Raw genomic sequence first — 24,617 nt, 5'->3', positions numbered from 1 at the left:
AACTTATTTTGTGGGCATATGTGTCTCACGCGTACCCATGGCACATGCGTGGAGGTCAGAGAACATCTTGCCTTCTCTCCTTCCACTATGTGAGTCCTGGAGATAAAACTGAGGCCATTAGGCTTGGTGGCAGGAGCCTTTACCACTGAGTTATCTCACCTGCCTGAGCCTTGATGTGGGAGAGGCCTGGCATGGACCAAGAGAAGGACATGCCTTCTGGGGTCACTTAAGCATCTACAGCAAACACAACAGCTATCTTCATCAAAGTGTACAAGCTGTAACAAGAGCTAGAATAATGCACAGCTTAACTCTCTCTCTCTTTTTTTTTTTTTTAAAGAAAGGATCTTCTTATGCAAACCAGGTTGTCCTTGAACTCATGATCCTCCTGCCTCAGCCTTCTGGGTATTGGGATTACAGGTGTAAGCCGCTATTCCCATCTACATACATTCCTATTCTTGCCATTATGTGCTACTATTCCTTAACCACTGGAAGCAAGAGCACATGCTTGTGTGCGCCCTCATTGGAGAGTAGTGCTCTGGCTCCCTTGTCAGTCAGCCCACCCAGCCCTAACCACTCAACGGTTGCAGTGCCTGGGCGGTCTACAGTTCAGTCTCCAAAGCACCCCTGTCTGCTCAGCCCAAGATCTGGATAACAGCAGCAAAGGGCACTTCTTTGTGCACCATCGAGGCAGCTGTGAAAGCTGTGTTTGTTACTTACGTGTGCACCGACGGGCCAGAGAAAATTCACCCAGAGCACAGCAGCCACTGCCCACCAGGAGGTAAAAGTTCCATTTTCTGGTTTAGAAAATGATAAAACTCAAGATGCTAACGGCCACCTTTCTGGCGGCATGAAGATCCTCTCCATAATCATTGAAGGGATACTTCCTTGTCTAAACACCTGTAGCTTCTCACAATTTCACAGGCAAGAGAGCTGAGTGGGAGAGGAGACGGGTAAGGACGGTAAATCAGGCCGGGGGCAAGCGACAAACTAGACTAGTTACAGGTTGAGTCCCCAGCACCACTTTCTAGGCCACCACCCCAGAGCACAGACAGTATTTCTTCAAGCCACTCCACCAGGGGAGCTACGCTCTTCCATCATGGCCTACAACTGCTGTCCGTGAGGCCTCCATCCCACAGCCACAGGACCTGAAAGAACAGGAGCCAGCTAAGTGGTTCAGACCCACCAGCAAACAGCTTCGACATCCTCAAGTCGTCCCCGCCCCCACCAGCCATGAAGTCAGGAACAACCAGTACAGACAAAGAAAACTTGCAAAACAATGGCATCTACAGTACTCACTGAGTACACCTGAGGGAAACTTCAGAGCTCTTAAAGATGCTTCATTCCAATTCGGGGTAGGGTGGGGTGGGGTGGGGAGGGGAGGGGGAAGCAAATGGGCAGTCCGTTAGACCCAGGCAGTCCACTAGACCCAGGCATATACATACATCTGCAGAAGTCAACATACAAGTCAAGTGAACAGCAGTTGCTTAACTGGATTGGAGTGGTAAGCACACGTCCACAGGTATGTTAGAAGAAGCTGCACATATCTTGACATTATCCCAATGAGAAGCACAATATTTTTTAAAGGAAACAATTTAGTTCCACCTATCTTATGTGGAAATTGTAAAAATGGTGTGTTTTACTAGTTCTAACCCAAATTCATAATCAAAGTTGACTGGCAATCTCACCAGGCAAAGCAAGTTCCTGGAGATGCGCTGCACTGTTTCTGTGCTCTGGGTGGGAGGAGAAGCGGAGCCTGCCATGTGCAGGCACTAAGGCCCGCTGAGGCTCCAGCTACAGGAGACACTAGGACGTGAAAGAGCCCCTGGCTGGCAGGCTGGGAAGACAGAGCAAATACAAAGAGTGAAATTCCAACCCAAGGGAAAGTGGCCCCTGAGCCAAACTGCTTTAAAGCTGTGGGGCTCACCAGAGGTGCAGAAGAGGAGGGCAGGAGGGCAAAGGCAAACCTCAGCTTGAAGAAAGGACCCAGCCTTTGGCCAAATGTTAGCAACAAGAACCCAATGTGGAGAAAGCATGGGTTCCAATGAAGGGACCGTGCTTTTCACCCTTCCTCCAGGGAGATGCTGAAGCCCACGGTTTGTGTGCATTTATTTATTTAATTACTTTTGCTTTAAGTTTGAAAAGCTCTCCTTAAAGTGAGGTAAGGACACGGAGTGACCGAGAGACTGTGTTCTCATGCCCTCACTTGGCAGAAGAAGTTCCCACCACCACTCCATCCCCACCCCCCACCTCACTACAAACCTTTTGCTTTGTTTCTGACCCATGAAGAAAACTCCTCTGGGAGTCCTCAGCGCATACAGCACACTGTGAGAAGGGAGGGAGAGTGGAGTGGGGGAAATGGCAAAGAGGAGGCTGGCAGAACGACTCTGAGGTCAAGGTTCCATCTGGGAAGGGATGAACTTTAGCCCGCCACTGTGGACACCCACTGACGGGCTTCTTCTTTTTTTTTTTTTTTTTGGCCTAGGATGAACTAATCATATCCATATTTATCCATATTTTAAAAAAGTGTTTGGCAGTAGATTTTTTTTTAAGGGGATGATCAGAGGCACATGACCGCCGTTAGGAAGCAACTCGGGGCAGTTTAAAGGACAGACATGAAGACATGAAGAGGTACTGGTGGGGAGGGGACATGGAGCATCACAGAGGGAGATCTGAGAGGAGGCCTTTGTGGCCAGGGCAATGTTCAGAACGATCCTGGGCTGCCTGCCTCAGGTAATAGAGCGGATGACACAGCAGTTAGCAGATGGAGGAAATTCCTCCTGAAGGAGGGAATATGGGCCATACAGTGGAATGAGACTGATTACGGAACAGCAGAATACAGAAAGTCTCGGGTCCTCAGGCGTGGCAAGAGGCTCCTTTGCCCGCTAAGCCAGCTCTGTAACTTTTAAAAAGTTTTATGTGAGTCTACTTTAAATGACTAGTCATGACCAGAGGCTAGAGCATTGGATAGGGCAGGTCTATAGTACTTTTTTTTTTTTTTCTAGTATTCTTGGGTTACTACATTGTAGTCCTTTGTTTTTAAGCCCCAAGGCAGGAATAAAAATAGTCTAGTAAGAGGACGTAGTTCACAGATGTAACTTACTTTGCTTACTATTTATGAGTTTCAGTATATATAGAGAAACAGCCCATGAAACCAACAAGACAGGGGCATCTCCTAAGCAGGCAAATGAGTCAATCCCACCTTACTCATCTACACAGATTCTGCTCCAATTAGTCCTGCCCCAAACAAAAAAAAGTGCCCAAAACACTGGGAGAATGTTTATAAATCTAGGTCCCTTTTAAATGCAGTTTGGGAGTAGAAGAAGGCATAGCTTGGTGCTAAGAGTGTTGGCCGAGCATGCCTGAGGCCCTGGGCTTAAGCTAGTCTAAAATGAGGATAACACCTTACTAACTGTATAGTATTTACAATTATGTGGGGGCTGGTGAGACGGGGCTCAGTGGGTAAAGGTACTTGCCACCAAGCCCGAAAACCTGAGTTTGATTCCCAGGACCCACATGGCAGAGAGAAGAAACTTCTAAGTTATCCTATCTAGGGGCTGGAGAGACGGCTCAGCTGTTAGGAGCACCTGCTGCTCTAGCAGAAGACGCAGGTTCGGTTCCTAGCACCCACATGGTGCCTCACAACTGTTGACAACTCCAGTTCAAGGGAATCCAATATCTTCTTCTGGCCTCTGATAACAAGCACACATGAGGTCCACATACAGGCAAAACACTCATACACATAAAACTAAAATGTCTTAAAAAAAACAAACAAAAAATGCCAGGCTTGGTGGTGCTGGCCTTTAATCCCAGCACTCATGGGAGGCAGAAGCAGGCGGATCTCTGAGTTTGAGGCCAGCCTGGTTTACAGAGTGAGTTCCAGGACAGCTAGGGATACATAGAGAAACTCTGTCTCAAAAAAAAACAAAAACAAAAACAGATAGCACACACATGGCCATACACATACATACACAAATATAGAAGTTAAAAATTAAATAAGATAAAAATTTAAAATATACAGTGGGACATGGGAGCCATGTGCGGAGACAGCAGAACCCAAGTTCAAGGCCAGCCTAGGATACACAGTAGTTTGGCAGCCTGGGCTATGTCGCACAGCAGGACCTTTTCGTCTCCTATTGCTATTGTTTCCTCCCCTGTGCTAGGGATGAAGCACAGTGCAAGAACTGTATTCCATCTACTACGAGTCACCCAAGGCTTGTCCATCACTACGCCACCAGTTCCAGGCAGGAACCCACAGTAAGTGACACCAGTGGCATCGACAGAATGCCATTTCTAACCTTCCCTTTTCTTGTGGAGATAAAATGTAGTTTAGTGAGCTACCATCACAACACATAACAATTACTCAATACACACTGGTCAAATCGGTTTCTAAAAACCTCCTGAAGCATACTTCCCAAAACACGGCTCTTTTTCCTACAAAGGAGGGGGGAAATGGTAAGCCAAAGCCCTTTATTCAGGTTTGCCCACATCCCACTTATTCCAAGATTCCAGAATATTTGGTAATTGTTAGAGGAAAACATTCAGCCTATATATTGTGGCCATCTCGAAAGGTGCTCCCAGAAAGCCTTAGGGGATGTGTGAATACACCCTACACTATCAACTCCTGGGAATTTCATGTCACAGACTAGAAGGTCTTATTGGACATGTTTGTTTTGTAACTAACAAAAGGTTATGAAGGTCTTAGTGAGCCTTTGACATTGAAACCATGAATTAAAGCTGGGGTGCCCTAAAAGTTGTCCCCTTTAGACTGCAATGCATAAACAGCCTAGACAAAAGAATAAGAATCATGAGAAAATGGGAATGTGACTCTGATTAGCAGGCATTGGGTGCTGAGCTAGCTTGGTCTTTATTCTTGCATGCATCCTTTGAAGATTAGAAAACTAATGTTTTGTTTTGTTTCAAAGAGTTTTTTAAAAAGAAACCTGAATTGGCATGGTGGGGCACACCTTTGATCCCAACATTTGGAGGCAGAGGCAGGTAGATCTCCATAAATTTGAGGCCAGCCTGGTTTACAAGTTCCAGACTGGGCAAGTTCCAGGCAGGGCTACACAGTCAGAGCCTGTTTCACGACTCCTCTTCCAAAATACCTTAAGAACAACCAACAGGATTTGCACTCTCGTTTCCAAAGTTGTGGGAATAAAATACTCCTAAGGCCTCAAATATTATTTATATTTATGTATATGTAGATATGTATTTTGATAGGGTCCCACTGTGTGGTCCTAACTAACTTGGAACTCACTAGGGAGGTCAGGTTAGCCTTGAACTCAGTGATCCACTTGCCTCTCTCTGCCCTCCAGTACTGGAATTAAAGGAATATACCACTATACCTGGTAAATATTTCTTATGATAAAAATGCTACCCCCTACCCACCCACAACCACACAAACAAAATCCACTACTAGGCCAAGAGAGGGGAACTACTCACGAACTTCCCACCCAGGGGGCGGAAGAAGCAGGTGACAGAATTGGGTAGGTCCTCCGTCTATCGTCTATCGGAAGACAGGTGTGTGCAGGGGAAAGGGTATGGGAGTGGCAAAACCGATGGGGGGCTGATACTCCGGCACCAGGTGCTGCTGAAGGCCAAGGGATGATTACAGAGGGTGTGTGGGGGCAAATTATGGGGAACTGGGAAAGCTGGGTTTGGGATAGTAAGGGGTATAGGCTCAGAGTCCTCTGAGACGATGATGTAAGAGTTCAGAAAACCTGTTCCAACATGGTGACTGGGGGAGGGGGTGACTAGAAAGGGGAAAAAAGGGAACAGGGAAGGTAAACCAGAACAACTTTCAAAGAAAGGCAGGCAGGAGAAACAACAGCAAAGGCAGGTGGCCTGAGGGCCGAGGAATGGTGATCCCAAAACGTTTCAGACGCTGACAGAGCTGGGCTACATTCTATTCTAGAGACTCTGGGTGTGCCACGATGCAGGGGCCTGTCCAGAAGGTGGTGGCGGTGTAGAAGTGGTAGGGGAGGGAGCTTGAAACGGGGAACTGAAGAGACACTCCTGCCTCAAAGCATAGAAGATCCCTTTCATCTGAGTAAGACAGAGTGGAATCCCAGAGGGTCCAAAAAGGCTCCTTTGCTGGAGGGTCTTCATCATTAGCACACAGTAGGAATTCAAATATTTGACCGGATTGGTGATCTCCAGAAAACAGGCAGTTCGTCCCAGCTGTGAGTCAGAAGAAGAAAATGGGGCGAGTGATAGTTTAATGAACAAAGGAACCCAGACAACAGGCAGGAGACAGCCCAATGGCTGTCAGAGATAAACAGACCCCCCCATGTCCACTCCCACCCTCCACCCCCCGCACCAGCCCAGCAGCCGAGGAAGATGAAGCTGAACAGAGGGAAGCCTCAGTTTAAGTCTTTACACTACATGACCTCAAGGTACTCGCCATTGGTCCTGAGCCTGATGGATGGCTCATTTCTACAATCTCAGTATTTCCAAGGTGGAAGCATGATGATGGAGAAAGTTCAAGGTCATCCTCTGCCACACAAGAGAATACAAGTCCAGCCGAGACTATGAGTCTACCTCAAAACACACACCCTCACACATGCACATCCCAGATGGGTCTATACTCTGTAATCCTGGCAGCACTCAAGGCTACATTGTGAGTTCCAGGCCAGACAGAGCTACAAAATAAGACTCTATTTCAAAAAAACCCCACATTCTCTCTCACACACATTCTCATATTCTCTCTCTCTTCTCCTTTCTCTCTCTTTCTCTCTCTCTCTCTCTCTCTCTCTCTCTCTCACACACACACACACACACACACACACACACACACACACACACACACACACACACACACACGGTCCTAAGGGCAGTGAAGTGGCACTTCTAGAAGGCCCTCCTCCTCCTCAGGGAGTCTATGGCACCCTGCTTCCCACTCCTGATGGGTGGCAGAGGAAAAAGAAAAATGTGTTATTTCAAACACTGCATCTTCTACTCCAGTAGTTAGAGGCCAGCCTGTTACTTTTCTTCCAGCTGATACCCAATCCAGTCATGTAGCTGTTCTCCTAAATATAAACCAGTAGATTCCATGCACAAATACCAAGAGCACCAGGGCTCCCAGAGAGGAGAAAACACCTTCCAAATTCTCAACCCAGATCCTTTCACATTTTCTTTCTGGGCTGAACTCTGCTGCTCTAACAGAGATACCGCACAGTGTAAATGCGGGCTGATGGCCACACAAGACAGGGTCTCACTATATGTACTCCGAGCTGGCCTGAAATGCAGAGTTGTGCCTGCCAAGGCCTCAAGTGCTGGAATTAAATCCAGGGGCCACCATACCCAGCAAAAGGAGGCACAAGGCCCACCAAGAGCATTGTGATCTGGGCAGTTCTGAAGGTTCAGCCAAGCCTGGACCAATCTGTGAGTCAATGAGTGTGAACTCAGTTGTTCTTTTTTAGGTTAGTTCTTTTGTTTAGATTTGACTCAAGACTTCCTTCAATTATCTACGCCGTCACTGGAGGACCTAAGCAAACCAAACCATTTAAACTGATGAAGAGGAGGGAAGTAGATGGATGGAGCTTTAAAACAACTTATGCAAATAATCTCCTCCTCCTCCTCCTCCTCCTTACCTGTTCTTCCCCATCTCTATTCAATTACTAAATGAGCAACTGTTTCTCAATTCCTAGACTTCAGTCTAAATGTTAAAACCTCAATTGAGCCCTTGCTTGCAGAAACTAAAAATTTCGGCAATCTGGGAATGAAATATGTTCAGACCATATAAAGCATAGCAGTTGTTCCCAGCCAACATGAAACCTGAAAGAGGCAATGCTATCTTTATCCTCCACCTAGAGTCAAAGTCAGAACACTGTCCTCGGCAGGACTGCCAAGGAGCCATCTCATCTGCAGTCTGGGGACAAAGCAGGCGAGAAAGTACGGGGCCAGCAGCAAGGGACACCTAACAGCAAGAGCCATCAGAGCTGCCTGGAAGAAAACGGACTTGATCATCACATTTTATTATTTTTAAAAATGTGTTTATTTTTATAACATGTATACGGCACACATGTTGTAATGTATAAATAATATATACATACTATATTTATATGTACTATTATGTATCTATTATAAAATCTCTACACATATAATATGGGTCTGCATGTGTGTGTACTATGTACATGTGTAGTGCCTGTGGAGGCCAGAAGAAGGCACTGGATCTAGGAGAATTGGAGTTTCCAGAAGATCATGAGCTACCACGTGGGTAACTGGGAACCGGACCCGGGTCTTTGGAAGAGCAGCCAGTGCTCTTTAACGGCTGAACCATCTCTCCGCCCCTGTCACAAATTTTAAAAAATGTAAGGAAATACGCCATTCTTTTGTTTGTTTGTTTTTTCGAGACAGGGTTTCTCTGTGTAGTTTTGGTGCCTGTCCTGGAACTTGTTCTGTAGACCAGGCTGGCCTCGAACTCACAGAGATCCACCTAGAGGCGTGCACCACCACTGCCCAGCTGAAATAATCGATTCTTAATGTCATTTGGAAACAAAAAAATTTTCATCAGCTAAATGCTAGTATGCTAAAATGCTAGTAAACAGATCCCCTCCAGGTAATGTAACCCCTTCCACGAGCCTTCTCAAGCAGAAGGAAGGCTGAGAACCATTTTACCCCATCTCTTGGAAGGAAAACCACATTTTCTCCATTAACACCGAAGACTCAACCTGAACCTTTAAACTGTCTGATGGAATCCGGCTTCGCACAGGCATCTCAGAGAGGGCCCAGAGATGGAAGGCCAGAGAAGACTCAAAAGGGAAGGTGATGAGAACAGGACCTCCTCCCTCCCGAGCCAGGAGATTGCACATAGGTTAACTGAAGAAAATGTTCTTGTAATGTGACTGGACTACCTCACTCTGAGAAACCACTTCCCACTAATTCTTTGCTTCTGCCCCTAACAACCTTATTCTGCTTATTGTTCAGTTTTAAATGACTGAGCAACTGCAGCCTCGCCATGCACCTCCACGATTGGCCAACACCATCAGGAGGCCACCACACATGTAAACCACTAACGCATGAAGCTCATGGGAAGGGGGCTTAACTTAAAACGTGAACTGTCACGGTCATACCACACTTCCTGCTATTTCTCAGACTGTCTCCATCCCAGGAAAAGTACAAATTACGACAGGGCCAGGTAAACTGTCACCCTACAGAGTGGTGAGCACGCACATGATGGTTAGGGAGCGGATTCGGGAGCCATTCTCTGAGCCTGGATTCAATTCTTGCATCTACCACTTGCATCCTTGACCTTGTGACACTAACCTCTGTGCCTCGGTTTCCTCAGCTAAAAGACGAAGACAGTAACAACAGCTACATGATGTGGTTGCTGTGGGCAACAGGAGTACATTTGTTAGGTGCTTAGAGACGGGACACACAGTGAAATCCCTCTGATGCTTGCTATTGTCATATTTGTGATTCGGATGGACATTCACACTAGTAAGTGCTTGTCAGTACTTTAGGCTTAATCCCTCAATCATAAATCCAACTGGTGCTAAAATTTCAATTAAGTCATTCTTAATCTTTACCGATACCTCAAAAAACTCAGTATAATAGCTTGGGGGGGGGCCCTGAAGTTCCTTTTTTTGCTTATGGAACTAATTATCAATCAAAGAACCTAGGGCCTAGCACATAAAAGCAAACATGCCACCATGGAACAAGCCAGCCCTCCAGTTTCTGATGAAACCTAAGAGAAGCGTGATCTTTGGTACCGACAAGTTCCAAGGTGACACTTAGGCTGCTTATTTGGGGGAACCACACTCTTGAGCATCACTGTGAAGAACAGTTAGCTCAGGGTTAGGCTTTAGGCCCTAGTCTTCATTTCTTTATGTTCAAAGTAAACCTTCAGGAGAAGGAATGATAAAGGAGACAAAGGAGGTGGCTCACTAGTTAGAGAATGACTAGTTAGTTAGAGAACGACCTTTGCGTTCAGGCAGGTCACACTGCTGGTTAGGGCCAACAGGCTGTGAACACAAGGGATGCATATCACTACAGACTGGAGTGTTGAAAAGCTGCCCATGTGACCTGCCAGCTCTCTTTTCTTGCTGCCACCTGTAAGCATAGATAATGCCAGCATGGCCATATGACCACCTCAGCCTGGATCCTTGAATCACAACATGGGATGGAGCTAGACTAATGAGTCGTAACTCTTCGACAAGTAAAGGCATGAATGAAATGTTTTAGACTTCAAGGCTTATTTGATACCTCATTCAGTACAGCTTAAATGAACCAATGTCTATCAGTGCTGGGCATGGTGGTACATGCCGTAAATCCAAGCACTCAGAATGCAGAGACAGGTGAATCTTGGTAAGTTCAATGCCAGCCTGGTTTACACAGTGAGTTCCAGGCCAGTCAGGGCTACAACCATGAAATTCTGCCTGTCTCAACAAACCAACTAACCAAAACCAAACAAACAATGCCTATCACCTTTATGACAAAAATACTCACATCATATCCAACCTATTAAACACATATGCATGAGGGTAAGTGGGCTATTTTTTAAAATCAGCCAGGATGTCTACCCTATCCTCATTAACTTTTATCTGCAATAATATTTTTTTATGCCTTCCCTTTTGAGGTCTGTTTCTAGTCAATTATAGAAATCCCTCACTGCAGTATGCTCATGAAGCAACTGTCAGAGAGAAAGTTAAATATGCTAACAAGTATTTCCAAAGTGAAAAGTAAACACACTGGAGGATTTGGAACAAGAATTCGGGTAGACGAAGCATACACAGGAGCCCATCTCTACCTACGGTTCCTAGAATCTTATCTTCCCACATCCCCAAATTCAGAAGTTTCTAAGGCAAAACTTGGATCTGCTGTGTGCTGAGTACTATACTATCCTGAATCATGAATGAATTCACATAAGAACAGTATTGGATATTACAAATAATCTAGAGATTACTAAATTGTAGCATCCTTGGCAAGGGATCTTGGAAGCTGCCGCCCATAGAAAGAGGGTGAAAGGGTGACCTCTCCTTCCCGGAACTCTTTGCCTCTCATTCTGCTTTGCTGGGACAGACGAAGAGCACAATGCTTCCCTTTTCTTTGTGTGTGGACTGACAACTTATTTTGCCCAAACAGAAAGGGGAATCTCTTTCTTTTTGAGGAATAGGACAGGATCTCACTAAGTTTCCCAGTCTGGCCTCAAAAATCTCTTCTTGCTGCCTCAGTTTCCCAAAGTCCTATGATTAGAGGCATGCACCACAATGCCAGGTTTAAACTAGAAAGTGAAATACACAAAACTGAAATAATTGGAAAGAACCTGTTGGAGCCCACTTAGGTTTCTTAGTGCTGTACCCAGCAGGACTGCATGGGAGGTTGACTGGACCATGGGTCTGGGTACCAGGTGTTTGGAAGGGTCTAACTAGCAATGGGGCGGGGGTCTTTTGCTCCACCCCTTGGCATTGTTATAAATAGACCTTTGGGAAAGTTCTGGGTCCATTTGGATAAGGATCCAGGCCCACCCGAGTCTATCCTGTGTTTTCTCTCTGTTTAACAGAATCACATATGAACTTCCAGTCTATTGAGCCAGAACAGCACTTCCCTGGAGGGCTATCCATGAAGACCCTAGTCTACAACTCATTTCAAAGGAGGAAGAATTTCCTACTAGAACACACCATCATTCCACATGGAACAAAAAGACTGGGACAGACACACACACAGAGACACACACGCACACTTACTTTAAAAACTTAGTAAAAAAGTTCAGGCTCCCTGTTCCCTTCTTAGCACTGTTGAAGTCAACATCTGAGATGAAGGAAACTTATTGTGTCAAGGCCCCTTGAACACATTCTCTGCGTGTATCACATTCTTTTAGGGTACTTTTATGTAGCTTCCCCTAAAAAGGGTCAACACTCATATAATACATTTAATCATATATTATAACTCAGCTGAAAAATTAGAATTAAAAATAATTTAAAGCAGGGCTGGAAAGGATGGCTCAGTAATTAAGAGCACTGGCTGTTGTTCCAGAGGTCCTGGGTGCAATTCCCAGCAACCACATGGCGGCTCACAACCATCTATGATGGGATCTGATGCCCTCTTCTGGCATGCAGACATAGACAGATCACTCAGACATAAAATTAATTAATTAATTGCAAGACACCCTTTCCAGACGCCCATCCCCATGCACCCCATCCATGCTGGAGCTCAAACTAGGCTCTCCACACTTGTTAAGTAAGCTCTCTACCACTAGACTGTATTCCCAGCCCTGAAAACCTAGCTTTTTAACTTACCCACGTCCCCCCAAAAACCAGCTGTCATTCTACTTGTATTATGAAGATCAATACATCTTCATTTGAATCCCAAAGCAGGATCATTTCTTCACTTTCATAAGGAAATAACATGGCACATTCTCCTCAACCATTTAAAAAAGCAGGAATTGTGTGCTGTCAGAAAAGTGTTTTATTAACTAAAGGAAAACAGCATCACATCTTGTTAGTGACTTTCCCACAAAGTTCCTAAGTGGTTTATTATTCAGCCAAGTGACTTTATAACACTCATACTGTTTCATCCAACCAGAGTCCTTGCATGCTCATCTGTGAAAGAGATATGGGGATCCACCGCTGAGAAAACAAAACCATATAAAGCAATACTACATGGCTCAAGTGGTCTCACTTGATCACTTCATTTCTCCTGCACACATGCCCATCACGAGAGAATCTAGCTGTAAGTAAATTCCTGGGAGTTTATAAATGGTATCCTTTATATAACCCAAATCCCCACTTACTTATGCTCAGAGGCTTGCAGCTTCAGACTTGAATAAATTGTTCATATCTATAAATTATTTGAGATCGTTTATCAAGATGATCCCTCTGCCGTGGCCCCCATCTGGCTGAGCTAGCTTCTCCTAGGTGCAACAGAGAACTGCAAGTGACTCCCTCTGCTGGTCTCCCTGCTGTTGCCTCCTCCTTAAACTCCAACTTACACCAAATATTGGAGCCCATTCATGTCACGGGTTTGGAAGGTGTTGATCTTTGTATAAAATTAAGGCCAGGACCAAACTCAGTTCTCAGTTAAATGATTCCCAAGCCAGAACAACCTTTCCACTTTGCAGTTCCTTCTCTAAGTGAACCGAGCACAGAGGATGCCAGCATTTTCTGCTCGTGGAACTGGCTATAAAGATCATGTGACTGCTGAAATCCTTGGACAAAAGCTGGCATTGTTCATTTTTCCTTGAAATCTCCAAATCCAGGATAAGGCCAGCAATCAAGTAATATTTTAATCCTCCAACAACCTTAAATCGATTGATCAAATTTTTCTCCCCTCTTGATAACTAACTTGGTATCTATAAGAGCAATTTTAGCCAGCTTTAAACCTGATTGGTGGCATCTAGTTTGAACTGAAAAAAAAGAAAGAAAAAAAAAAGGACTTATGAGGGGGAAAGAGCTTTTAAATAGTACATGTGGCAGACTGAGGGGCTACTAACGGCCCAGCAACTTATGTGGTGACTTCTTCAGAACTCTGCAGGGACATCAGAGCCTTAACTGGGAGCATGCACTTTCCTGCTCTCTACCCATCAGCTCCAACGGAACAAAGTTCTCCATGTCCATGATTCACAGGGCTGCTCTCCAGGCAGCCAGAGGCTATTCCATTCCGTGCCTGGACACTTCCCTACCTGCTCCTCCAGTTCTACCACTCCACTTGAACAGTTGTCCCTGAGGCTCCACCTACCCAGGGGATCAACAACACACCATGGAAATGGAATAGCCATCACACCCTGCTACAGGTCACTTCTACCGGCTGTCACAAATTTCAAAGACAGAGTATTCCAGCCCCCTCAGCAACACCCTTTCTGTACTTATCCTCTGTGCTATCCCCCACTTCAAAGGGGCCAGCTCCCAAACCTGCCACTTGCTTCTTGGGAAGTCCTGGCTTTCAATTACTTTTCTAGCCGCTCTGAGCAGCTAACGTACAGACAACTAATTCCTATTTCTTATATGTAATTCAGATGTGTTTCCCTTGTCTGACAGTGTGAAAAACAACTACGGTGTAAGAGAATACTTTCCACCTTTAGTGTGGTAATCTGGAGTCAAAGTTTCCCTAGATACTGGCAAGACCCAATTTTAACTCTAATTAAATTTTCAAGCGAACAATTTTGCTTATGAAAAACACACCAAGGGCTTATCTGAAAAAGAACAGAAAGTTTATACTACCCTTCTATCAGTGTAAGTAATGTACTACAGCAAATATAAATGCACAGAAGTCTTAAGGAAAGTTAATGTGACTATTCAAATGTATACACAAGTCTGATTATTAAAATGTGGTCCTTCTGAGCATGGTGACAATATGCCTACAAACTCATCCTGGCACATGGAAGGCTGAAGCAAAAGAACAGGAGTTAGTTTAAAGCCAGCCTGGGCTACAAAGTAGGGCCCTGACTCTTAAATAACAAACAAACAACAACAAAAACAAAACTAGCCGGGCGGTGGTGGCGCACGCCTTTAATCCCAGCACTCGGGAGGCAGAGCCAGGCGGATCTCTGTGAGTTCGAGGCCAGCCTGGACTACCAAGTGAGTTCCAGGAAAAGGCACAAGGCTACACAGATAAACCCTGTCTCAAAAAAAACCAAAACTACCACAACACACACACACACACACACACACACACACACACACAAAATGAGGCTCAAGAAGACTCAATTAAGAGGGCTTGATGCTCTTGCAAAGGACTTCAGTTTGGTTCCCATCATCCACGTTGGGTAGCTGACAACTACCTGTAACTCCAGCTCAAAGGTATCTGATGCTCCCTTCAGAAACCTGCAAGCACGTATGTACATATATCCACACACATCTACAAAATAATAAAATGAATCTTACACAACACACAGTCCAAGTCCAAGATCCCTTTTCTACAGAGAGTGTCTTCCAGGGTACCTAGGACTTTTCTGGTGTAGAACATCTTTCTTTACAATAGAAAAGTTTTAAAAACAAAAAACAATGGCATCTTGGGGCTGGACAGATGTCTTAACAGTTATGAGCACTTGTTCTTATAGAGGACCCAGGTTCCATTCCCATTACCTATACAGTGGATCACAAGTGTCTGTAACTCCAGTTCCAGAGGATCTGATGCCCCTTTCTGACTGACATGGGCACCAGCCATGCATGTGATTCACAGAAATACTTTAAAGCAAAACACTCACACACATAAAATAAAATAAAAATCTATTCTTTTGTTTAAAAAAAAATCAGTGGCATCTAATATATTATTTTAGTTATAAACAAAAGAATATAAACAAAGCCAGAGGTGGTGGTGCACACCTTTAATCCCAGCACTCAGGATGCAGAGGCAGGTTGAGTTCTGAGTTTGAGGCCAGCCTGGCCTAGAGAGTGAGTTCCAAGACATTCAGGGCTATACAAAGAAACTCTGTCTCAAACAAACAAACAACAAATAATGCTAGCACATCACACAAATCAAGGTCATGAGTATTACTGCCAGGATTTAACTTGTGTGGCTTTTGAAAACTTTATTTTATATAAATCACCCCCACTAGATCTCACTCATTCTAGACCTGAGAATGCCAAATAGGTGGCCTCCATAAAAGTGATGCAATGCAAGTCAGTCAACTGCATACTAACCAATTGACTGCTGTCTGCATGGTGATAACAGGTCATCTGGAAGTACTCAAGTGTCTATTTTCTAAACATTATATAATGTTTAGAAATTGCTAATAATAATTAGCAGTTATGCTAATAATCTAGAAACAAATGTAGATCACTTGGAAGTGTTTTGATTTTTTTTTTTATTTTATTTGTTTTGTTTTGCCTTGGTGTAGGTCTGTGTACCACATGCATGAAGAATACAAAGAAGCCAGGAGAGGGTGCTAGATTTCCCGGAGCTGGAGGCACAGACGGTTCTGAGCTGCCACACTGATGCTGTGAATCCCATCTGGGTCCTCTGCAGAGCGGCCAGTGCTCTTGACTACTGAGCCAGCTCTTCAGACATTTGTTTGGCTTGTCTATTTCTGAGACAAAGTCTCTCTATGTATGGCTCTCTCTGATGTCTGGCTTTGAATTAATTCACAGAGCTCTACCTGCCTCTGAAATGGCCAGCACTTTTTTTTTTTTCAATCTGAACTTATTAATGCTTTTGAAGAATTAGTCAACCTGCACTATTTGAAAAAACACAATTACGTTAAATTAAGGAAATGAAGTTATAAAAATATGATAACTTTGTTGTACCACATTAAGAACTTCTGGGCGAGGCTTGACAGACAGAGAGGGGCTTATCAGCCTAGGAAAGTGGAAGGATGCGACAATTAACTGTCACACAGATAGATATAAATTCACTGAGGAGGCTAAGAAAGTGCCCATCTTGTCTCTTCAATGGTATTCTAAGTCCCTGCTTGGCAAACCATCTTTTCCTTCAAGTTATTTACATGGGTCCTGAAAAGAACACACTCTGGGAAGTAGGGGTGCAAGATGTGCAATGGGGCGGTGTGTGTGTGGGGGGGGTTGTTTGTGCACGCCGACCTCTTATCTGATCCACAGATGCCCTGCTGCTGAAATGCAGTATATTCAAGATAGGGACAAAGGGACTGCATTTTTTTTCTCATTGCCACCTCCTCAACTCAGCCGACCCAGCTCTGCCAAGCTTGAATGCTGCCACCAGTTCCACAGAAGCTGCAAGCCCTGCCCTAAACATCTTAAGGTGACATGTGGTAAATAATCTGGTCAGTTCAGGGAAGGTTGAAAAAGAACAGAAGAAAAACTTCTCCATGGCCACCAATAAATACTACAAGTTACAGGGTACGGCTCACCCAAACAACATGAAAAGATGCTCTCAGAACAGTGGGAGATCGGGGCCCATAAAACAAAACGTATGTTATGTCAAAAGACACCAGGAAAAACAGACTTTTATCCTAAAACAGATGCACTCAGAGAATTCCATCTTTCCTCCCATGACAGTAAAATTCATTTAACTTTCAGAGTGCCAGGCAAACAAGAATCAGAAACATTAGAAACAGTGTAAATATGGAAAGCAAGAGCCTCTTTTCTCCCCCCTTCCCCAAAGACAGGAGGCCACAACCGACCAGAAATAGCCTCTGTGAGTCTGCTTCTGAGCAAGAAAGGAACCGTGCATTAAGAGGGCTTCCCTTGTGATGTTATAGTGAGCGAAAGCCTGACTATATATGGTATGTTTATGGGATGAATGGATGCAAACACCATGTAGAACTTATATCAGACATGACCGAGTTCTGCTGCATCCTAGACCCCAAGACACCCCAGAAGTCAGAGCTAACTGCACATGCTTCCAACAGCGATGCCTGCTGACTTGGTGGCATTTGAGTGGCTCACTGCTCCAAGTCTGTACGAATGCACACACTCCCTTCATCCTGCCTCCACACCCCCCTCCCTCCCAGGCTGTCCACTCCACAGTCCCACAGAGGCATAAATGCATACTCAAGAATGCTACTGCTGAATAGGGCCTATGTTACATGACAGAGGGCACCATCGGCTGCTTGAGAAACAGCTGGCCAGGCAGCCTGCCTGTCGCTGACAAGCTCTTCATCTGCACAAAGTATTTTATTCACATCAAGTGTTCTGACTAGGAGAGGGGAAGCCAGACAGTGCACTGGGGGTGGGGGTGAGGGTGTAGGCATGAACCCAAAGATGTTTGCAAGTCCTGAATGTGGAAAAGCAAGGAGAGGGAAGAAGAGAGGAGAGGAAGAGGAGCAGAGGGGGAGGCCGACTTCATCACCGACTTTAACAGTCTTGCCCAACCTGTTCTGTGGTATGTTCTGTTAACTCCTTTCTGGCAAATGGATGCAAACAGCAACTCCTTTCTTCCTTCTTCCTCTCCTCACAGCCATGTGGGCAATTAAAGGCAGGCTTACAGAGAAAAATACCAAGAAGAGCTAACCCCAGTCCTCGCTGGGATCCAACCCATAATTTTGATCATATTGTTGAGACCTTTACTATCAACTCCTGGGTGGAGCCTTCATCCCAGTGAAAACTGCTAAGCTGGAGTCCTCACTATCTCTCCAGCTGCCCTCCTTCTCCTCCGAATGAGTAAGTCAGGTTTAAGCTGCCCTGTGTCTACTTTTCAAGCTCCCAGACAAAGCATGATGCTGGAGAAAACACAGGTTATTTTTCTTTATCGTTTTGACTTACCGTTAGGCACCTACAGGGTTAATGGACAGCCTCCAGACCAGAAACCTACCTGCTTAGCAACAGAAGCATCCACTAAGCCACACTGGCTGTTCTGACATAGGAAAAGCAGTTTCTACCTGCTGGTAATTCCTGGTGGTGTTTTAGTTACCATTTCAAACGACACACATAATTAAACACACACAAACTACTGTAAAGGGAGAACTATCTGCAACTTGAGGTATTTTAAAGGCACAGATCAAAACCAAGCATGGAAACATGGGATGCTGTGTATGTAAAACATGCTTTAAAAGTTAAGGACAGGGCTAGAAAGCTGCTGTTGAGAACCCTTCAGCATGAGCTTGCTTCCCCACCTAGTCTGATGCTTAGGAGACCTCATCACAGAAAAATAAAAACAGTGAAGTAAAAAAGACCTCACACCAGACTGTACTTTCTTCCTGTGTGTGTTTGTTTATGCCAATTTTTAACAAAAACCACAAATATAATCCAGGGTCTCCATAACTTCTCTGAAAGACAGATGAGGCCAGCCTTGGCTACATAGCAAGATTGTCTCTTATTATAATAATTAATAATAATAATAATAATAATAATAATAATAATTTACTTTCAGATTTAACTATATAGCAGGGTGTGGTGGCACACTCCTTTAATCCCAGAACTTGGACAAAGACAGTGAACCTGTGAGTTCGAGGCCAACCTAGTCTATAAAACAAGCCCCAGGCCAGCCAAGGCTATATAGATTGAGAACCTGGTCTCAAAACCAAACCAAAGCAAAACAAAGATTCAACTACACAAAGCTTCTTCATTTGCAGCAACCTGACAGTATCACTTTTAGAAGCTCTAGGATATCAAGGCGTGTAGAATCAATTATAGGATGTTTTTGACAGAAATTCATCTCCTTGGCCCATCCGAGATCCAACAGCATTTCAAACAATCAATGTGAACACGAAAAGGACAACAGAAAGGGATGCTAATACACTCTCGCTAAAATACCTTAAACTACAAAGAAGGAATAATTTCAATGTCAACACCTGCTGCAACCAATCAGGGCCAAAAAATGTGCATGTGAGAGGAAAAGAAAACAGAAGTGAAAATTCTAACAGGAGCATTATCATTTGTGGAGTCCTGTTTTAGGAGAATGATCAAGTTATCCAGAAATACTTGAGGATACCATATTACAGTTTAATTGACAGCATCTCTTAAATTATTTTTTAATTAGTAAGTTTTATTATGGTGTGGTTGACAACACTTGTCAGGCTGGACAGACACCTCAGTGGTAGTCACTGCCTAGCAGAACAAAGACTCTGAGCTGAGTCTTAGCACCGGGGGTGGGGGGCTGTACTTATTTACAGTATATATACGATGTTTTGATATATGCATACATTGTAAAATGGTTAAATAAAACAAAATAACCCATCACCTCATGTGCTTATTTGTTTTGCTATGAAAGTATTTAAAATCTATCTTAAATTCTGAATTGAAGGAAATATTTGATGGAGAGATGATGTATAAGGATAAGTCTAACTTCAAACTAATTTAAAATTAAATTTCAAAGTCACAACAAAGTTTGACTTATAAAAAAATCATGTGTGCAAAAGTCACACACACAAAAAAACTTTCTTTAATCAACTAAAATATTTATTCAGAATTCTCAGACCAGTTTTAGCACACTCAAACCTTATTTCTGAAAATTACACATTTGAAAAATGTAAACCGGGTCAAAGAAATTCTAGTGTGGACAAAATAGGAGCATTTAAAGTAAAAACTTGGTCCCTGGGGGGGGGGGGGCGGGGGGGGGGGGGTAAGGGTTGGGGGAGGAGCACATCTGTGCCGATGCTCCCTGGTCACGAGCAGAGTGGGCTGCCAGGCCAGTTGATTCTAACAGTTGTGCTCCCCACAACAAACGGTGCATTCACGAGCTGCAAGAGCAGAGCTGTTGAGAGCCTTGTAAAGCTGCTCGACATGATGAGCTGCTGACTGTCCTGCTGGCCCCCGGTGCAGAAGGACTGAATTCAGTTAGAGGCACGGGCGGCCAGCTTCGGCTGCGGCAAAACGGTTCAGATAAAGAGGCCCCCCGAGTACCATTTAACCCTCTTCTACCAGGACCTGGGCCTAATGATAATTGAGTCAACACCTCCACCTAAGATAACACTGAGAGGGAACCAGAATGTACAGCCGCCTCTTCTTCTTCCCTCCTGAAAGAAAGCATTCGCTACTTACTCCAAGCCCCATAACATCAGACTAGGCTATTAAACCTCCATGGCCTGATTACTTAAATAAAACACTGCTTCTCCGTGACTTGAACAAAAGAAACATCTGGTCCCTGCTCCTCAGCATCCTTGATAATTCTGTCCGAGCTCCGGGTTCTTGAAAAATTAATTAGTGGTATTTACACCTGCCAGTGCTGAGGGCCATGCGGGTTCTAGCACTGGTGCCACAGTGCCTTGTTTAATAGCAAACTCGGCTTTGCAGCCAGCAAGCGGCAGCTAGGACAACTCGGGGCTTACCAACTCTTAACCCTTTCATCGATGTTTTAAAAAAACAACCTAGTTGCTGGGCCTGTGATTGGCTCAGAGGGGAAAGGTGTCTGCTACAAGCTTAAAACCCAAGTTCGGTCCCCAGAATCCACCGAGAACTGACTCTGGAAAGCTCTCAAAGCTCTCTTATGATCCACATGAGCATCAACACATGTAAAAAAAAAAAATCCACTTATCTCATCATATTTGGGCGGGGGGGGGGAGGGGAGAGGGGATCTATGTAGCTCTGGCTAGCTGAAACTCACAGAGATGCTTGGAATAAAGGTGTAGGCTACCGTGCCCACCTCATCAGAAGTTTTTGACACAAATGCACCCAATTGCCTGTTGCTAGCTTTGACCTAAACTAGCTCAATCACAATCTTCTGGAGCCGATCACCCAAAAAACAAAACAGTACAGGAAAAGGGAGGCAAATCTCTAGGCCACTCTAGGGCGCCGTATGGGAGGGCCACTTCTCTGGGGCTGCATCGCTGCGCCTGGCTCCAGCTCTGCTCTGGGCGGCATGACTGTAGGGTTTCTAGAGCACCTGCCAGGGAGCTTCGAGGCTGACCCCGTGGACTAACTATCCCAGAGGAAGACCGAGCACGCTCCACCAGCCGGCTCCGTGGCAAGCGACCTTTGGCCGGCTGTATCATCAGTGACAACGGCATCCCCTCCAGTGATGTACAAGCACAGAAGAACACCGAGAAACTTCACCACAGCCGAACAGGCTCTTTTTTCCTAACTAACTGGTCCCGAGGAGAGAAACCTGAAACAGCACTTGGAGGAGACAAGGGCGCCCCACTTTGAGCACAGTGACCGTGGCATGTGGGCTCCCCGTGAAGGCTGCACACACAGCCTGAGGCCTGGCTGGGCGCCGCGGTGCTGGGCCTCTTCCTCTATTCTCCGAATGAGTGTCATTTTTTTGAGAAGCCCGCGGCCCCCTCAGACCAGGGATTCGGAAAGGCCTGGCCGAGCTGCACCATGCTCGATGCTCGCACACTCAGCCACCTGGCTGCTGCCACTGCTGCTGCTGCTGTCCCCCCCCACACACATGGAAGTCCCTGACTTCCTGCTCCCCGGGGCCTCCAGCGGGTCCAGCTCTGCAGCCGCAGGCCCAGCGCCACCCTCCTGAGAGTGGCAGCCATCGAGGGGGGAACCCCAGACCCTAACAGGCTTGGAGAACTCCCGAGACTGCACACGTGGCCACGAGCTGGGAGCCTTCGAAGGACCCAGAAGGAGGAAGGCAGGCGTAAAGAGGAAGAGGGTCTTGCTCAGAGCACCCACATTTTCTAACTAAGCTCTCCCGGAGAGAATGCTTCTTGAAGGCGTCGGTGGCGCAACGGGGGCTCTGAGGACCTCTGGTTGCCACTAGGCTACGGCTCCGGTCACAGAGGCTGCGGGTGAGGGAGAGCCTTGAAGAGAGAGAGATCCTGGGAGGCTGAGATCACCGAGAGAGCTTCAAGGTCCCCCTCAGGGATGCCAGCGCCAGCCCTGCCCCCCGCCGGCGCCTCAGCCAATCGGCGACGCCGCTGGCCTGACTGACAGCTCCGGGGCCCGCTTGCCGAGTGCCCAGCACTGGAGCCGAGGCGAGGCGGGCGTCATGCAGGTCCCTGGGAGCCTGGACGAGCACGGCCAGGTCCTCGGCTGAGGCGGGCACCACAGGCCCTAAGAGGGCCAGGCTCGGCGGCCCCGGCGCCTCACACCGTGCCCCACCCCCGTCCCCCGTCCCCGCCGACGGGCGGACGGACGGACGGACTGCCGGCCGCACGCCTTCATAATGGCTGCCCACCTCCGTCTCCCTCACGCCCTTCCCCAGGAGGGCGAGCCGTGCCACCCGGCGCGCTGGCCAGGTCCTGACAAGGGCAGACCTGGGCCCCAGGACGCCCCTGCACTTTTCAAGCTTACACCGAGGGCGTCAAGTGTCTCCAACAACGTGGACCTCAAGGTTGCTGGCACCGTCGGCGGAGCATTGCCAGGAGCGACCGACCCGCCGGGCAAACAGCGGTGCGAGTGGGCGACCCCCGCTGTCGGGGCGCTAAACCCCCCTGGGTCGGAGGAGCAGGGAGACAGCTTAGTTATCCGTGCTGAAATCGTCTCACCCTTTTCAGAAGCTGAAAAGAGCGAGAACCACGTTCTTATTTTCGAAAGTTGACAGCCAAAGTTCTGGAATATTACATGACACGTGAAACTTTGCCGTGTTTATTCTATATTTGGCAATATTGAATTCTAGCACGTTGGTTTATGAGCTACCGTACTAACTCTAGAAAACACCAATGATGATCAGAGGGCAAAGGCGAATCCTCTTTTAGAAGAGAATAAGGGAAATCCCTTGTAACATGAGTGTGACCTCATTTCTTTGCTGAGGCCTCGAGAACCTTTTATCCTCGAAGGATGCTTTCTCATGAGAGGAAAGCAAGTCCTAACGTCAACCTGCCTAGCCACTCACAGCATCTGAACAAATCTGTGTTGGCCTCAACACACATAATGGTAGGCAGACTAGCTTCCCAGTAGGCCTCGTAAAGACTTACTTTTCCCCTAAATTCTCAATAATTAAAAAGAAAAAAAAAATTCAACAGCCCTCTGACCTTGGACTCTCATTTTCATCTGTCTCTTGCAGTACACTCTCTTTACTAACCATTCAGCACACTGCAAGCCCTGATAAAAGTAGTTAATGTTTACTGAAACCTGCGCATGAACTGTACTAAGCCAGATAGGAGTGAAAAGGCAAAGTTCTGCTAACGGCATCCATGCACTGGAGGGGGGTGGGGGATGAGAAGAATCGTCTTCTCTAGTCTGAACTTGAACATACTCAATGATAAACTACAAACACCCCATTTAACGAATTATGTCAATATATATCACCCATGAAAAGATGCTTTTTGATCTATTTTGTTGTCTCTGGAAGTTTTCTGGAAGAAATACACCTCAATGATCTTACATAGTTGTCAGAAAAACAATTCAACAAAATGCAAAACTGAAACAAATTTGTATTCCATGTTGTCATTTTTTTGAAGGCCCATATATGTTATCAATAACTAATATTAATTATACTGCCAAATATTTACCCGAATGGTTTGGATATAGGTTATTATAACTGAAAGGAAAAAAGCCTACTGTTTCTCAACAGTTATCATCTAAAATATCTTTCCCTTAGCTCTTAAATTTCCCAAACAGTTCACTTCAGCCTAAGGAGATTTGATTCTAACAATGCCTGTCATTACATTCACTATATATTGAATTAAATATCAGAACTTGCTAGTAGATGCTCTCAGGTGTTTAAGGCTAACTTTCTCCCTTTCCCATCCCCCTTGCTTAAAGAGCACCAATAGAATCAGTCACCTTGGAAACAAACATCACCCAGTGTTTGCAGAACAAACAATGGTACCTTTTCAGCCAGTACCAGGCAGGCAGGGCAAGGGGCAGCCAAGCAATTCTGGGCCTTACAGGAGTATTAACATATTAAATTCATTCAATGCACCAGAAAGTAGTTCATTACTAACACCGAGGTGCGTTCTAACATGAGAGCCTTTGGCTAGACATCATACACAAAGTAACTGAGATTTAAAGTTTAAAAAAAAAAAAAAAAAAAACTTATTATTTTTGGAATTGTTTTAGGTGAAAAAAATATAAAGCACATTCTTGTTACTGATGGTCACTCTCCAGAAAGTGAGAAAGCTGAAAAAAAAAAAAAAAAAAGACAAAAGCATGTTTTATCTAATTATTCCTACCAAGGCATCGCATTATTCTAATAAGCTGCCATGTTTATTTTTAAAATGTATATATTGCATGGTGCCTTAACTAGTTTATGCAATTTCTGGCACTGATAAATCTTACTATAAAAATCTAAACAAACAAACAAACAAACAACCCTCAATTTCCAGAACAATTTTTAAAAGTAACAGCAAAGAAATACACAAATCCATATGGACTTCAGAGAGCTCGAACTACTTTTTGAGCTCTGGTGACCAGTACTACACTTTCATTTGC

General features: G+C 45.3%; 1 protein-coding gene across 8 annotated transcripts in view; it reads right to left on the bottom strand.

Annotated features, from left to right (window-relative positions):
• The window catches only part of Rreb1 (ras responsive element binding protein 1), a 185,259-nt gene that overhangs the window by 73,510 nt on the left and 87,132 nt on the right, over positions 1–24,617 (bottom strand). Inside the window, exon 1 of one of the 8 annotated variants that reach the window (XM_076573188.1) lies at positions 22,536–24,202. The exons of the other annotated variants lie outside the window; for them this stretch is intronic. The gene's annotated coding sequence lies outside the window, so the exon portion shown is untranslated. Of the gene's footprint in view, positions 1–22,535; positions 24,203–24,617 lie in introns of those variants that run through there. 8 annotated transcript variants of the gene reach the window in all.

This window comes from Peromyscus maniculatus, chromosome 5 (assembly GCF_049852395.1).
Source record: "Peromyscus maniculatus bairdii isolate BWxNUB_F1_BW_parent chromosome 5, HU_Pman_BW_mat_3.1, whole genome shotgun sequence".
Taxonomy (NCBI): domain Eukaryota; kingdom Metazoa; phylum Chordata; class Mammalia; order Rodentia; family Cricetidae; genus Peromyscus; species Peromyscus maniculatus.
The sequence above is the reverse complement of the archived record's forward strand: the minus strand, read 5'-3'. Positions and strand labels throughout refer to the sequence as shown.